General features: G+C 42.9%; 1 pseudogene; it reads left to right on the plus strand.

The window, feature by feature from the left end:
• The first annotated feature begins 198 nt into the window (after positions 1-198).
• On the plus strand, positions 199-15,818 carry LOC115143364 (short transient receptor potential channel 4-associated protein-like; annotated as a pseudogene).
• The last annotated feature ends 1,654 nt before the right edge of the window (positions 15,819-17,472 follow it).

Here is a 17,472-nt window from a genome sequence, read left to right on the forward strand (position 1 = left end):
CAGTTTTGTTTCTTGACATTGCCAACCTTTTCATACAAAAAAAGAGCATCAAAACAAGACAACAGATGCTGTAGTTATCTGGGCCACACGGAGAAAGCGTAACATGTCAAAACTATTTTCAAATCCTACCACTAGATGCCGCTACTTTTTAATATGTGTATCAAGACCTAGCGGTCGTCACAGGCTTATATAGCCACAAAGTCATAAACACCGCCCATTTCTACAATTGATCTTCTTAAAATCTAACCGCTAATTCATGCCTAGCCCTAACCTTGAATTAACACAAACAAATTGTAGCCAATTTTGACCTTTGACTGGAATCTGATGAGATCTAGCTAGCTAAATCTTCCTGCTTGGAACAGTTCAGGGATAACAAATAATGGCGACGCTTCTGGGGTTGGAGTCCCCTTGGACTGGAGGAAAACGAAGTGTTCGTAATGGAAATATTATTGCAAAGATCAGACACAGTCAGATCGTTGGCCGGGGTTTCAGCCGAGGGACACAGGTAAGACACAACTCTGTCTTGACAATGAAACGATCTGAAAAGGGGGAGCAAGACTCAATCAAGCCTGGGACCTGCATTTGCAACCCTGCAGAGAGCTAGTAGTACAGTAACTAGCTAGCTACAGTACAGGCACACACAGGATGCCGGGATGAAGTAGCTGTTTGCCTGTCTTGCTGGTTAGGTGGCTAACATTAGCTGGCTGTGTTCCAAAATAATGTGTTCATTTACATGACAAAGTTGGAATATACACCGTGAACTAGTTACAGTGCCAGCTGAGAACCTCCATGTAGCCTGCACTAACTAGCTAACTCTTTTGTTGATCCAGGATGCCCGTTTGAGCTAACTATTAGCTAGCTTAACGTCTTTGGTTGGTTTGTTCGCATTTATACATGCAATTGGCATCTCTAGCTAGCTATATTACTCAATGTTATATTCGCTGGCTAACGTCAACATGGGTTTCCTCAACTGAAAGTGTGCACTACTAGCTAATGCCCTTAGTTTGGTTAACGAAACAGTTAGTTAGCATGTTTGGTTATGGGTTTCATCAGCAGATTGGGAGTAAACCATTACATTTTATTCAGACAGGCTGTTTCTTCCATCTATCTAACTAGGGCTAATAAAGGTTTATACTGGATGAACAGCACGGGTGATTACGTGACGATACCAGCCACGCCCATTTGTGGACTGTGACTGGGCACGTATAACCGCACTTACAGTTGACTGGGACAGCTCTAACAGGGCAGAAATTTGACGAATTGACTTTTTGGAAAGGTGGCATCCTATGATGGTGACACGTTGAAAGTCACTGAGCTCTTCAGTAAGGCCATTCTACTGCCAAAGTTTATGGAGATTGCATGGCTGTGTGCCTGATTTTAGTAACTGGTGTGGCTGAAATTGTCAAAATAGCAAAAATGTGAAGGGGTGTCCACATACGTTTGTGTATATATATAGTGTACATATTCTTCTTATCTAGGTGGGTGAGTGCAATTGAGATTGCGTCGTCTATGGATCTGTTGGGTCAGTATGCAAATTTGAGTAGGTATAGGGTGTGATGGACTTGTATCTGCCTTAACCAGCCTTTCAAAGCACTTCATGATTGCAGATGTGAGTGCTACAGGGTGGTAGTCATTGTTGCATGAAGCTTTAGAGTTCTTGGGTCAGTTTAAGATTACAGATTGGACAGGGAGAGGTTGAAAATGCCGGCCAGCTGTTCTGCGCATGCTCTGAGAACACACCCTAGAATACCGTCCGGCCCTACTGCCTTGCGAGTGTTGACTTGAGTGATGACTCAGGTCGGCCTCGGAGAGCGAGATCACCCAGTCCTCAGTGGGGGCCCTCACGCACAGTGTTATTGTCGACACGTACATGAAATGCATTGAGTTCATCTGGTAGAGGCATTTTTGGGCAGATCACAGCTGGGTCTTCATTTGTAATCCCTGCCACATGCTGTGGGCATTGGAGCATGTGTAATATGATTCCACCTTATTCCTATATTGTCCTTTTGCTCGTTTGATGAATCTGCTGATGTCGTAGCATGACATCTTGTTCCTGTCCTCGGCCCTAGCATCTGGGTTGTCTGTGATAGAACTGTGCGGTAGCCCTGTCCTTTCTCTGGGTGCCAACCTCTGTGTTAATCCAGGGTTTTTGATTGGGGAAGCAGCAAACCTTTACTTTGGGGGCAACGTCAATCTGATGCATTGCCTAATGAAGCCAGTGACTGAGGTGGTTAGCTCGTTGACTTGATTGACTGAGTCTCTGCACATATTCCAATCAGCGCTAGCAAAGCAGTCCTGAAGCATAATTTCTGATTCTGATGACCATTTCTCATGGTTACTTCCTGTTTGACCTTCAGCTTGTATACGGGAAGCACGAGTACAGAGTCATGATCTGATTTGCGGAATTCCGTGGTGGTGATTTTTAAATCTCCTTGAATTGTATATTTGACATGAAAAGCACTTAGCTCTAGAATTCTCCTTTCAGACACCCAGCCCATCGAATTCCATTGTGGTGAAAAGTGACCTATTCAACTCACTGCCAACTTGCCCCAAAGGCCTATGTGTTGCTCCACTGATTCCAATAAAAAGTCTGAAATGGAAGTTTGAGCCTCATTCGTAATAATTGAGCTATGAGAACTGAAATTTATGTATTGTGTTCCATTTGTGATGGATTTCAGTTGGGCATGATTTGAAATAACTTCAGACTTAACCGGTGCCAAGAGACAGCATCTGCAACTGGAATTAGGAGAGGATGTGTTTATTTGGCACCATCATCGAAGACCTAGACTTATTTAATCTGATTTGAGGTTGTGTGGGTGTGCAGAGGGTAGGGTAAAATGATCAACTGTCAGTGTTCTTTTGACACCGTTACATACTGGATACATTTTCTAAGCTGTCCATGTATATTTCCTGTATTGAACATTAATTCATTGTTCCAGCTCCCAGAGGCTCTTCTCCAGGAAAGGGATAAGCAGGCCAAATGGCACAGTATCCCCGAGCTGCTGCAGGGGCTCCATGAAAGCAGCCATTCAACAGTAACCTCTCCCACACACACAGTGTACTAAAGGCACCCACATAGTATACACACCACTACATCAGTAAAGATCCTAGGCTTTAACCTTGCTGATTTTGGGCCATTTGCTCTAAGATTAAGACTAGGCCTAATTATCAGTTCTTCATAACAGGAACTATCATCCCTACTTTCCATGGAGGCGATGTCTTTTGTCACAGAAGACAGGAAGAGTCCTCAGGAATCAACCTTTCCCATCACATACACCTTTGACCTCTTTGGTGGAGTCGATGTAAGTTAACATACGGTTTATTATGCGCTTGTTACTCCTATGGTGGTGGAAACATATCAGTTACCTGTTTGTATGTCTTGAATCAACCATGTTACCTCATCCTGCAGTGTCTTTGTGTATCAGTGCCTTCTGAGATATTATCAGGTGGGATATGAAGTTTGTTCATTGCTGCTTCTTTTTCCTCCAATAAAAGCTGCTTGTAGAGATCGTGATGAGGCCTACACTCACTATGCAAAAGAAGAAACCTAAAAGTAAGTAGAAAAAGTCACGTGTGATATGTTTAGGTCTGATAGAACTTCAAAGGCTGCGCTTTTCACATAGGGGAACATTGATATTCATGAGTGTGTAAAAAAAGGTATACCCAAATGCACTTCAGCCCAGCTTAAATGGGGGATCAGGTCTCAACTGAGGGACTTGAAAATCCCCAAAACATTCCTTACCCCAGGATACTTCAACTGGTGACTATCCGGGAGAATAAAGTACATTCATTATGTTTTGTCCCTGCAGTGAATGATGACTTGGTCAATGACTGCCTTAGTGTTCTTTACAACTGCTGCATATGTGTAAGTACACTTGCCGCAGAACATCACTTCGTTAAAAAAAGGAATAACGTCTGCCTTTTTAATATAAACATTCATTAATCATTAAATCTCTCCCCTAATTTTCTCAGACGGAAGGGGTAACAAAGAGCCTTGCAACCAGAGACTACTTTGTCCTGTTTCTCTTTACCTTGATGACGAATAAGAAGACTTTTCTACAGACTGCCGCTTTAATCGAGGATATTCTCAGAGTCAAGCAGGTCAGAGGAACTTCACATCAAAATCTTTTACAATATTGCTCACCTCGAGAGAGTTTGTGGGTTTGCGCTGGGTGGAGATTTTATTTCCATGGTCATCTTATGCCAATGGTGACCCATATGTTGGTCCTCTTTCTGCCACAGGCGATGATCCAGTTGGAAGGGATTGCTAACCTGTCTGGTCTGGTCCAGAGCTTTAACCAGCAGCAGCTGGCTAACTTCTGCTGCATCCTCTCTGTCACAGTCTCAGAACCCGACGTGGGGAATGATGAAAAACACACCCTGCTGGCCAAGAATGCCCAGCAGAAACAAGACTCTAGCCTCTCATGTGCAGAGGTCAACCAAGGTAGGACAGGGATACAGAAACACAGTGGAGAAATGACCTTTTTCTTTAGATCAATTACCCTATCATTGGGTCTTGTTGAAGGATTTGTTTAATTCATCTGTTGATTTGTAGTACTTATTTGATTTGATGCCCTTAATCTGTCCAAAAGTTATCTCAGCCCTTAACCTAAAACTGTAGTAGAGTACATGATCTTTGAATGAGCCCACTCTGCTGCCTCCTTGTTCCCAGTGACCCTCCTAAACATCCCGGGCTTCATCGAGCGCCTGTGTAAGCTGGCCACCAGAAAGGTGTCTGAGGCCACGGGGGCGTCTTAACTTCCTGCAGGAGTTGGAGGACTGGTATATGTGGCTTGACAACGCCTTGGTGCTGGACGCCATCATGCAGATGGCCACGGAGGCGTCTAACTTCCTGCAGGAGGTAGAGGACTGGTATATGTGGCTTGACAACGCCTTGATGCTGGACGCCGTCATGCAGATGGCCACGGGGGCGTCTAACTTCCTGCAGGAGGTGGAGGACTGGTATATGTGGCTTGACAACGCCTTGGTGCTGGACGCCGTCATGCAGATGGCCACGGAGGAGGCTGAGCACACCAGCACAGATCAGCAGCCTCTCCCCTGCTCTGTACCACTGCCTTAAACGTCAGTTATCATTGAAAAGGTCTAACCATTCTCTTTATGAAATGCTTATTTATAGTACTATACAGAGAGGGGAGTGTGGCGCGTGTAGCTTGTTGTAGGCCAATCATAAGTAATCAAAGCGGCAATAGGCTACAGTCATAGAGGCGCCGTGTGTGGCAAAAGTTAGGAGATATCTAGTCAAGATAGGCTACATCGACCAAGAGCCAACAGGTAGGCTGCTACTTAATATTCTAAATGGAGTTGTTGTGATTTGTAACTGTCAGATCAGAAAGCGCATGCACTGCATCCTCAATTAGCCTTTAGCTAGCTTAACTAGCTTCTCCCAGTTTGATGCAGTCAAGACCGGTACTACGTAATCATATTGGATGATAAATAACCTAGCTATGGCAACTATCTACAATAGCGCAAATCAGCTTGGTTGCTGTCTCTCCCTCCCTGCTCCCCATGGTACGCCCCCCCCTGCCTGGCAGATAGGCATCTCTCTCTCACTCCTCACGCTTTATCATCTCCGGGTAATAAAGTAGGTTAAAAAAGGACTTTTCTGCTGCTTACCACACTCTGTTCGGAACGGGTCTGGATCCGACGAGGTCTATATGGAACAGGTCTAGTTGTCCTCTGGTCTGTTTGGAATGGGTCTCTATATTAAAAAAATATATTTATGCATAATCGGGTCTCAGTGGGAAATCCGGATCCATTTCGTGAAGACCTTTCTGCCACCTACCCTTGTACCTCTGTCGATCTATGAACATCTCATTACATCTTTTTCATCCCATTATGCCTCCTCCACAGAGTCATCAGACGAGAGTTCGTTGGCCACCAGTACTCTCAGGCACCGCTTGCCCCAGTCCATGAAGATTGTCCATGAGATCATGTACAAGGTGGAGGTGCTGTACGTGCTCTGTGTGCTGCTTATGAGTAGTCATAGGAACCAGGTGAGGGGCTAGGGGCCAAAACAGATAACTCACCCAATGCAGGGCTCTCGTAGGAGTAGCCACTCCTGTCTGTTTGCATTTATTTGACCATTATGTTTCTTCTTCAGGTACACAAGATGCTAGCAGAGTTCCGTCTGATCCCAGGTCTCAACAACTTGTTTGACAAGCTAATCTGGAGGAAGTACACCTTATCCAATCATGTGGTGCATGGCCAGAATGAGAACTGTGATTGCAGTCCTGTAAGCAGTGCACTCCTCTCAAACTCCGCTATCACTGTACATTTTTTGGGGATCCTTGCTCTGGGTTCATATTACCATTGCAGTGTTATAAACATTGTAATGTTAATCACTCTGATTCTGTCCTTCCCTTAGGAAATATCCTTCAAGATCCCGTTTCTGAGGCTTCTCCAGAGCTTCAGCGACCATCATGAGTGAGTACCTTTCAAACAGTCTGACTGAAAGTTCCCTGCTAGCTTCACTTGAATTTAACACACAACATTTCATTTATTTCAGGAACAAGTACCTGCTTCTAAACAGTCAGGAGCTGAATGAGCTGAGTGCCATCTCTCTGAAGGCCAACATTCCAGAGGTGGAGGCGTTAGTCAAAACAGACAGGTATGCATCATCTGGTTCCATCATCTATTCCCATCATTAACTCCACCCTCAATACTTCACACTACAGTGCAAAAGAGGCATTATGTTCTCTGAACTCAAATTAAATACTATATTGTGTGTCACACAAATGCCCTCTCACTGTCTCCTTGTGCTCCTGCAGGAGTCTAGTGTGTGATGGGAAGAAAGGTCTCCTCACTCGTCTCCTCACTGTCATGAAGAAGGAGCCTCCAGACTCCTCCTTCAGGTTCTGGCAGGCCAGGGCAGTGGAGAGTTTCCTCCGTGGAGCCACCTCCTATGCAGACCAGATGTTTCTGCTGAAGAGGGGGCTTCTAGAAAACATGCTGTTCTGCATCATATACAGTGGCTGTAAGTCCAAAGATGTCCTGCTGAGCTACTTCGACCTCCTGGGGGAACTCATGAAGTTCAACATCAACGCCTTCAAGAGGTTCAACATATACGTCAGCACAGATAACAAGGTGAAGGTGAAACACTTAGTAAATAGCAACCCCCCCACAATGTGAGAGGACCCTGTCAGTCCTCATTGTCCCCAGAGTTGTGTGTGTTCTATAATGCTGGGTGTCCCATCCCTCTGTTTGGCTCGGCTGCAGTTCCAGACCTTCATGAGCCAGATCAACAGTTCCCTGATAGACTCCAACATGCTGGTGCGGTGCATCATTCTCTCCCTGGACCGCTTCGAGACCCAGACAGAGGACAGAAAAGGTAAACACCCTTTGATTTGATTTGACAGAAAAGGTAAACACCCACTCATTCCCATAGCAAGTGAATAGACCAATGAGAGCGGGTCAGATGTATGATCTCAAGCTGCCAATGTTTGAATAGATTCAAGCCTTGACTGCATTATAAAGATGTTGTTTATGATGTAATTGTTGCTGACTGTGGTCCTGCAGTGGTGGAGGTGCTGTCTGAATGCTGTCTGCTGTCCTACTTGGCCACGGTGGAGAACAGACTGTCTTTCCTCTTCAGGCTGGTCAACATCATCAACGTGCAGACTCTCACACAGGTCTTTCCTCCCTCTTTCTCTCGAACACCAAAAAACACACACACACACACACACGAAAAAGAAGAATAACGTTTCCCAGTATGTTTGCTAGGATTGGACAACCTTGAGCCCTTGATCATGACTCTGTTACATTACATTACACATAAGTCATAGGACGAAGGCGTCTTCTGTACGGGGGAGTTTTGTTAAAACCCCCGTTGCTCAATCTGAATATTAACACGTCACGGTACAGTTTTGGAAGTTTAAAGACCTTATCTTTCATATCAGTGAGATTATTATTATTTTGAACAAAAGGTTAAATTGATACACCTTGTTAGGGTTAGTGTTCCCACACTGCCATATCTCCATGTTACATCGCTTGTTTATGGAAAACAGACAAGACACGACCACCTATGCTCATTAGCTACAGTTGAAGTCGAAGTTTACATACACTTAGGTTGGAGTCATTAAAACTCGTTTTTCAACCACTCCACATATTTCTTGTAATTAACAAACTATAGTTTTGGCAAGTCGGTTCGGACATTTACTTTGTGCATGACATCAAGTAAGTTTTCCAACAAGATTATTTCACTTATAATTCACTGTATCACAATTCCAGTGGGTCAGAAGTTTACATACACTAAGTTGAGTGTGCCTTTAAACAGCTTGGAAAATTCAAGAAAATTATGTCATGGCTTTAGAAGCTTCTGGTAAGCTAATTGACATCATTTGAGTCAATTGGAGTTGTACCTGTGGATGTATTTCAAGGCCTACCTTCAAACTCTGTGCCTCTTTGCTTGACAACATGGGAAAATCAAAAGAAATCGGCCAAGACTTCAGAATTTAGACCTCCACAACTCTGGTTCATCCTTGGGAGCAATTTCCAAATGCTTGAAGGTACCACGTTCATCTGTACAGACGATAGTACGCAAGTATAAACACCATGGGACCACGCAGCCGTCATACCGCTTAGGAAGGAGACTCGTTCTGTCTCCTATAGATGAGCGTACTTTGGTGTGAAAAGTGCAAATCAATCCCAGAACAACAGCAAAGGACCTTGTGAAGATGCTGGAGAAAACGGGTACAAAAGTATCTATATCCACAGTAAAACGAGTCCTATATCGACATAACCTATTAGGCCGCTCAGCAAGGAAGAAGTCACTGCTCCAAAACCGCCATAAAAAAGCCATACTACGGTTTGCAACTGCACATGGGGACAAATATCGTACTTTTTGGAGAAATGTCCTCTAGTCTGAAGAAACAAAAATAGAATTGTTTGGCCATAATGATCGTCGTTATGTTCAGAGAAAAAAGGGGGAGGCTTGCAAGCCGAAGAACACCAACCGTGAAGCAAGGGGGTGGCAGCATCATGTTGTGGGGGTGCTTTGCTGCAGGAGGGACTGGTGCACTTCACAAAATAGATGGCATCATGAGGAAGTAAAATTATGTGGATATATTGAAGCAACATCTCAAGACATCAGTCAGGAAGTTAAAGCTTGGTCGCAAATGGGTCTTCCAAATGGACAATGACCCCAAGCATACTTCCAAAGTTGTGGCAAAATGGCTTAAGGAGAACAAAGTCAAGGTATTGGAGTGGCCATCACAAAGCCCTGACCTCAATCTTATAGAAAATTTGTGGACAGAACTGAAAAGGTGTGTGCGAGCAAGGAGACCTACAAACTTGACTCAGTTACACCAGCTCTGTCAAAAGGAATGGGCCAAAATTCACCCAACTTAATGTGGGAAGCTTTAAAGGCACTGCTACCAAATACTATTTGAGTGTACACTTCTGACCCACTGGGAATGTGATGAAAGAGATAAAAGCTGAAATAAATCATTCTCTCTACTATTATTCTGACATTTCACATTCTTAAAATAAAGTGGTGATCCTAACTGACCTATGACAGGGAATTTTTACTAGTATTAAATTTCAGGAATTGTGAAAAACAGTTTGAATGTATTTGGCTAAGGTGTATGTGAACTTCCGACTTCAACTGTATCTAGCATACACTTACACACAGGTGTTTCGGCTCAACTCAGGAAGTGTAGCTTGGTCAGATGGAGGCACTCGTGGCTGTATGGTTCTGTAACTGCTACAGTGTAGTTTAGTAGGATGGAGGCTCCGTAGCTGTATGGATCTGTATTTGAAGTATTCTTTCTCTCTGACGAAAGATAAGGACCATATGTTTCAAAAAGCCATATTGTAAGCAATGATTATTATTGACGTTTTTAAAAGTTAAAACACAGTGTCGGGGTTGTAGTTCACATGAGGTAGTCGTGGGCAAAGCTAATAGCAGAAAACTGTAGGGAGAAGGCAGACTGCCGCCTAGAGTTTTCGAGAGCAAGACCACCTTGTACCGCTCTTTTAAGATTAATGTAGCCCCAGTTTCTGAGGGTTTGAGGCTGTTGTTCTCCCACATGTGGTGCTCACCTGTCCCCCTCTGCCCTGCCCAGGAGAATGTGAGCTGTCTGAACACCAGCCTAGTGGTCCTGATGCTGGCCAGGAGGAGGGGCAAGCTGCCCTTCTATCTCAAAGCCCTGAGAGAGAAGGAGCATACAGAGAAGTATCCCGGCTACCTGCTCATCAACTTCCACAACCTGCTGCGCTTCTTGCAGCGTCACTACCTCAACAGGGACAAGGACAGCACTTGTCTGGAGAACGTGAGTGTACTCTTCTTGGCCTGATCCGTCCCAAACAGGGAAAAACCGTCAAACTCACCAATAGTATATTTTACATTCAGAATATCTTTCCTACAAATGTTATTAGCCCACCTGATCAAGCCTGCTTTCTCTGCTATACTATCTATTTGCAGCCTGTAGACTGGCCAGCCTGTCATTAACTAGCACCATACCTTTATACTATGTTTTCATTAGGCAGTCCACCACCTTTTTGTTCATTAAAAACAAATACCTTTTCAAATGAGAAACCATTTCTGGTGTTGTGCAAACAATGTTCAACTTGACATCTTTTAATGCTCCGAAGTAGCCCTTTCCGGTCACACACCGTCATCCCGAAAATGGCAGATGTTTTCATTGCTCCGTGCCAAAATTGGAATGCAGTGGCTATACAGTAACATAGTATACATGACATCAGGGCTCAGGCTCTTCGCTTCTGAGTGCTGTATGGGTTTTGACTGACAGCCATTATAAATTTGAGCACCGTGCACGACAAGATGCCCCTATTCCTTCCGCTAATTAGGCTACTTTTGTACATTTGTTGTTGTCTGAATGAGGGAAATGCTGTAAATCGAATGGGGTTGATGTGTTCTGAAAGATGAGATGTTGAGGATTTTAATAAACACCGCTTTGATGTCAGTCATACAAGCAAACCACACCCATATGTCAAAACCACACCCATATGTCAAAACCACAGCCATATGTCAAAACCACAGCCATATGTCAAAACATGTCATTTACAGTATCAATGTTTATGGTCGCTACATTTGATCCACAGTTATAAGGATGACATGGCTTCATGCCCTGGGTTGTACTGAACAGAATGAACATATTTTCATCGTATTGTTAAGAAAATTAGCCACCGAACACACAATTGAATACACTCATGACTCCATTCTATGCGCACCAAAATTACAATCGGTTTGTCTGAAGTGTCTTTTGAAAGCCTAACACTGTAAGATCGTATTTTATAACTTCACTATCCATGTTGGCAATAGAAAAAGCTTTCAAATGAATGGAACATTTTTAGATTGCACAAACAACAATAATTGTGTGATGGTGGGGACACAGGAGCTGTGTTCCAAACAGAAATGTATAAGTGTGCTTGCTTCAGTTCCTCAATTGCAAAGCTCGGAGAGCTCAAAAAAAGCACCAAAAAGTTGAAGGCTCTTTCCTTGATAAAAGTGCATTGAAATTGCTTAGGAACTATGCCCAGTTTGGAGAGGTGTGTGGCCACTTGGAGACAGTTAGACCTCTCACTCAAACCCTTGTCATTGGTTTTTCTTATCTTGCACCTACTCCAAAATGTCAATGAATTCTCATATGTTACTGAATGTATCTATAGTATTTTCAGATCTCGTTATTGACAAATGCTGAGAAAAGTACAGTAAATGTAAAATGCACATAAAACCAACAGGTGCTACCATGGTCATGCATATGCTTTTTATAGTTATTTTGTTAGAAACATTTACACTTCCACGAGTGTAAGGGGTTAGAGGAGCATGTAGCTAGCTAACAGCATTGAAAGGTGATAAATGTGGGGAAGTGAGTTGATCTGATCTGTCTTTGCCCGGAGACTGGGGGTCTTAATAGGCGTTCTAGATGTTTGTGGGCAGAGAAGTTTCACGTCAGGATTTTTTATATATTTTTTTACCATGAATGTATATCCCCTTCTCCTCCTTGGGGAAATTGTCTTTCACCAGTCTAACCCTCGGTTTTGTTCTCTCCCTCAGAGCTCCTGCATCCCCTTCAGCTACTGGAATGAGACCGTGTCAGTGCTGCTGCGCTCAGACAGGACTTCTCTGTGTGCCATAGCCAGCTACATAGATGAGCCCTTCATGGACCTGGACATGGACCTGCTAGAGTGTTAACCCTAGGAGAGTTTGGGCTGGGCTTGTCGGGGGTTGCTGGGGTATGGACACCTATCGTGGTTGATGACCCCGCCAAAGAGCATAGCCAGATCAAGGGTCATCCAGCGACCTGGAAGTGCTATGTGACTGTGGCAGGACACCAACTCGCTGCTATGCTGTCTGTAACTTGGCCAGGGGGCCATTACTGAAGATAATAGGGATGATTCTACAATGCTGGACATCTTCACTCTATGCTCCTGTTCTCTTTGTAGGAGAAGAAGAGAAGACTGCACCTGTCCCAGACCCCACAGTAAAGAAATATACATTTATTGGACCTTGAAATACTCCTTTGTTGGTGGTTTGCTTTAGGTGAAATCAAATGAAGACTTGTTTATATATTACATAAATATATGGAAAAATCTTTGTACGATGCAACAAAATAGACATATACAGTACCAGTCAGAAGTTTGGACACACCTACTCATTCAAGGGTTTTTCTTTACTTGTACTATTTTCTACATTGTAGAATAGTAGTGAAGACATCAAAGCTATGAAATAACACATGGAATCATGTAGTAACCAAAAAAGTGTTAATTAAACAAATACACATATATTTTAGATTCTTCAAAGTAGCCACCCTTTGCCTTGACAGCTTTGCACAATCTTGGTATTCAACCAGCTTCACCTGGAATGCTTTTCCAACAGTATTGAAGGAGTTCCCACATATGCTGAGCACTTGTTGGCTGCTTTTCCTTCACTCTACAGTCCAACTCATCCCAAACCATCAAAAGTGGTTTGAGGTTGGGTGATTGTGAAGGCCAGGTCATCTGATGCAGCATTCCATCACTCTCTTTCTTGGTCAAATAGCCCTTACACAGCCTGGAGGTGTGTTGGGTCATTGTTCTGTTGAAAAACAAATGATAGTCCCACTAAGCCCAAACCTGATGTGATGGCATATTGCGACAGAATGCTGTGGTAGCCATGCTGGTTAAGTGTGCCTTGAATTCTAAATAAATCACTGACCGTGTCACCAGCAAAGCACCATCACACCACCTCCTCCATGCTTCATGGTGGGAACCACACATGCGGAGATCATCCGTTGACCTACTCTGTGTCACAAAGACACGGTTGGAACCAAAAATTTCACATTTGGACAGATTTCTACCGTTCTAAGGTCAATGTCAGCATTTGTTCATTGAAATGCATTCCAGGTGACTCCATGAAGCTGGTTGAGAGAATGCCAAGAATGTGCAAAGCTGTCATCAAGGCAAAGGGTGGCTACTTTGCAGAATCTCACATATAAAGTATTTTGATATAACTCTTTTTGGGGGTGGGGGGAATACTACATGATTCCATGTGTTTTTCATAGTTTTGATGTCTTTCTTCACTATTATTCTACAATGTAGAAAATAGTCAAAATAAAAACCCTTGGACACACCTACACACAGTACAAGTCAATAGTTTGAATGTGTGTATAGTGTTGGTTTCATGAGCCGAAATAAAAGATCCCTAGTCATTTTCCATATGCACAAAGCTTATTTCTCCAATTTTGTGCACACATTTGTTTACATCCCTGTTAGTGAGCATTTCTTCTTTGCCAAGATAATCCATCCACCTGACAGATGTGGCATATCAAGAAGCTGATTTAAACAGCATGATCATTTCACAGGTGCACCTTGTGCTGGGGACAATAAAAGGCCACTTAAATGTGGAGTTTTGTCACACAACACAATGCCACAGAAGGCTGCTCATCATGATTGGATGCAGAGGTGGCATCAGTCTTGTCCAGTGGTCTTTGAATTAACAGCATCTTCACTGATCTGTATGGATGTTGGTCTGTCTCTTTTAGGATGAATCTAGTTGACCAGTGCTTGTGGCTTTACTCAGCCCGTCCAGGTAGCTTGTGGATCTGTTGATGGTTCATAGTCTGTGGGGCCATGTGGTGGGTGAGATGGGGCTTTGGACGGAAGTACCACTCCCAAGATGCCACCAACCCATTCATGACTTCACCTTTTTGTTTTTCAGACACTATTTTTGTTTGTGTCTTGTTAAGAGAATTGCTTTTAGTTCTAAATAAATTGTAGATCAAAAAAATGCAGTGTTGGAATTGTGTGCATTCTTTATTGTATTTTAACACTTATTTTGATCAAATACATTAATTTTGTACCATACTTTGTATCCATCAAGTGAAGGGTGGTTTTATAGAATAATAAACTATGCAGGTTCTCGTGTTCAAACCCACTCTCTCTGTCCCAGACACTTCTCACAACGGTTCCATTTGACATTTTAGTAATTTATCGGACGCTCTTATCCAGAGAGACTTATAGGAACAATTAGTGTTAAGTGCCTTGCTCAAGGACACATATACAGATTTTTCACCTGCTTGGCTCGAATCAGCGACCGTAAGGATACTGGCCCAACGATATTAACCGCTATGCAACCTGCCGCCCTAAGGTTTCTTAAATCCTCTTAGCATGAACGGCCTTCAACCAAACAGCCACTCTGTGCTGCATCACTTGCTTGTTGCTCCCCCAGTGGACCACTTAACTCTTGACTTCTCTTCTCTCACCACGGGCCTAGACAGACAATCTTCATTTGTCTTTGTGTGATGATTCTGTGCTTGGTTTCACCTCTGATTGGCAAAGGGGGAATGGGTGTGGTCATGTTGCTATGGCTAGAATGTGCTGAAGTTGTCGTGGAAATGGATTCTGAGCTGAGTAAGCATTTTGCTTCTCTCCAACAAAAGAATGTCGCACTGCTTTGCTTTATCTTGGCCAGGTCGCAGTTGTAAATGAGAACTTGTTCTCAACTAGCTTACCTGGTTAAATAAAGGTGAAATAGTTTATTTATTTTAAATGAGAATCCAAGAAAATTACTAATGATTGAGCTACGGCATTTTTCAACCCAGCACCATATGGATTGAACCACTTTGTCACTCAGTGTGTGTCGAAGTGGAACTAATCCTGTTCAAATGTTTTTCTTAAACCTTTTCGTATGTTCACTTGAATGAATGTATAAAAGCGATCCATTCATAATGTGGTTTTGAAGATTTGCTTCACGCTAAGAAAGCAGGCTTCATACTCTACATCCAATACATGTTGAGAAACAGTTGGTATTTTTTGATATTTTGATTAAATAGCTAATAGGTGCTTAATTATTTGAATTTGTTTGTACTACCCTTCTTACATTAGGTACATTTTATGTAAATCTTTGTTTTTTGCCATATATTGCACGTTAGTTTCCTTTGACTGTGTGTGGTATAACAGTGACTGGGTTAAAAAGCATGATTGTGTGTGTACCTAGAGAAATTTGTTCCGCAAACCTTTATCATTTAGACTTCAACATGTTTCTGAAACATGATCAAATCATTTTTGGATGTGGAGCTTTTTCTTTGACATTGGATATGGGGGTGGTGATCATATGAACACTTGTTTGTAATTCATCAATATCACACTGGAGCCATCTGTACCTAGGAGGTGTTAGGTGTGCATTGGACTTACCTTATACATACGACTCTCAATCCTGACGCAAAGTCCACCATCTTCCCCCTAAGATTCCATTTTCCACTCTTTTTGTTCATCTAATGTTGAACTTCATTTATTTAAGTCTTGTTTGTGAATTTAATATAAGGATAAACATAATAAATTCTCAACTATCTCTCGAATGTGTGTGGTGTATTTTGTTCAGTGGTCTTATTGATGGGACACAATAACAAATGTCATCTTGCCTCAGAACGTCAGGCTGTAAAAACAATGATATTTCCTGAAGATTCCACAAGTTCTCAGTTCACTGGTCACGATGGCAACACCCATCCGTAGCACACGCTCCAGCAGGTGTATCTCACTGATCATCCCTAAAGCCAACACCTCATTTGGCCGCCTTTCGTTCCAGTACTCTGCTGCCTGTGACTGGAATGAACTGCAAAAATCGCTGAAGTTGGAGACTTTTATCTCCCTCACCAACTTCAAACATCAGCTATCCGAGCAGCTAACCGATCGCTGCAGCTGTACATAGTCTATTGGTAAATAGCCCACCCATTTTCACCTACCTCATCCCCATACTGTTTTTATACTGTTTTTTTATTTTATTTATTTATTTACCTTTCTGCTCTTTTGCACACCAATATCTCTACCTGTACATGACCATCTGATCATTTATCACCCCAGTGTTAATCTGCAAAATTGTATTATTCGCCTACCTCGTGCCTTTTGCACACATTGTATATAGACTGCCCATTTTTTTTTTCTACTGTGTTATTGACTTGTTAATTGCTTACTCCATGTGTAACTCTGTGTTGTCTGTTCACACTGCTATGCTTTATCTTGGCCAGGTCGCAGTTGCAAATGAGAACTTGTTCTCAACTAGCCTACCTGGTTAAATAAAGGTGAAATAAAATAAAAAATAAAAAAGTTGAATCGCTATTGTCGACACCCAGCAGATAAACTCCTGCACACGGCCGACATTCCTCATGGTGTGTTCCGTCCTTTACTCAAAGCATCTCTCCACACAACACTGACTGCAGACAGTAATGAGACAGATTGTACTATAAATGCTTTCAGAAGTCTTTATTGGTCTATATTGCAGTCACACCACAACTGTTGGTTGGCTGTGATATCTTTGGTTGGGGAATTATCCTCTGGATTACTCTATAAACTGAAATCCACAAGTTAAATATGCTTCAGTTATATGCCCTAAATATTCCAGAGCAGACCAACTTCAGCTGACTGAGTGTAGTGAATTTTTTGTTACAAATCCAAATACAATAATATTTTTTCCCTCAATTGTTAGCCACATGTTATGTGATAAATCACACCTTACCGGTATCTTCCATAAAGTGTAGTACTGACCTTGGGCCCTTGGTCCCGAGTGCGAACTCTGAGTTTATTGACCTGAGTTCATTGACCGTGGTCTCGGCCATTTCAACCCTCTTCTGCGTCGTCCAGCTCATGCTGGCTCTTACTGAACTTGGTCAGGTTGAAGTTAGCTTGTTCCTCCTGAGGGAAGTGGACAAAGTGAGAGATCAGAGAGAGCAGGTAACTAGATCATACCACTGTAGGTCATTTGGAAACAGACCCACATTCCATACAGTAACACAACAGTAAACTGGAAGTGGTATGGGGACTTACCGCTTCCTCAGCCTGCCTCTTGTAGCTCTTCACCTTGGCTTGCAGCTTGTCTATCAGCTGCTGCAGACTAGCCAGGTTCTTCCTGTCCTCTGTCTGCAGGGACAAACAAACAGCAGGGGGCAGCATGAAGCACTTACACCATTACATCATCACTACACCACTACATCATAGAAAAATAATATAATCAGCAAT

This window comes from Oncorhynchus nerka, linkage group LG15, assembly GCF_034236695.1.
Source record: "Oncorhynchus nerka isolate Pitt River linkage group LG15, Oner_Uvic_2.0, whole genome shotgun sequence".
Lineage (NCBI taxonomy): Eukaryota > Metazoa > Chordata > Actinopteri > Salmoniformes > Salmonidae > Oncorhynchus > Oncorhynchus nerka.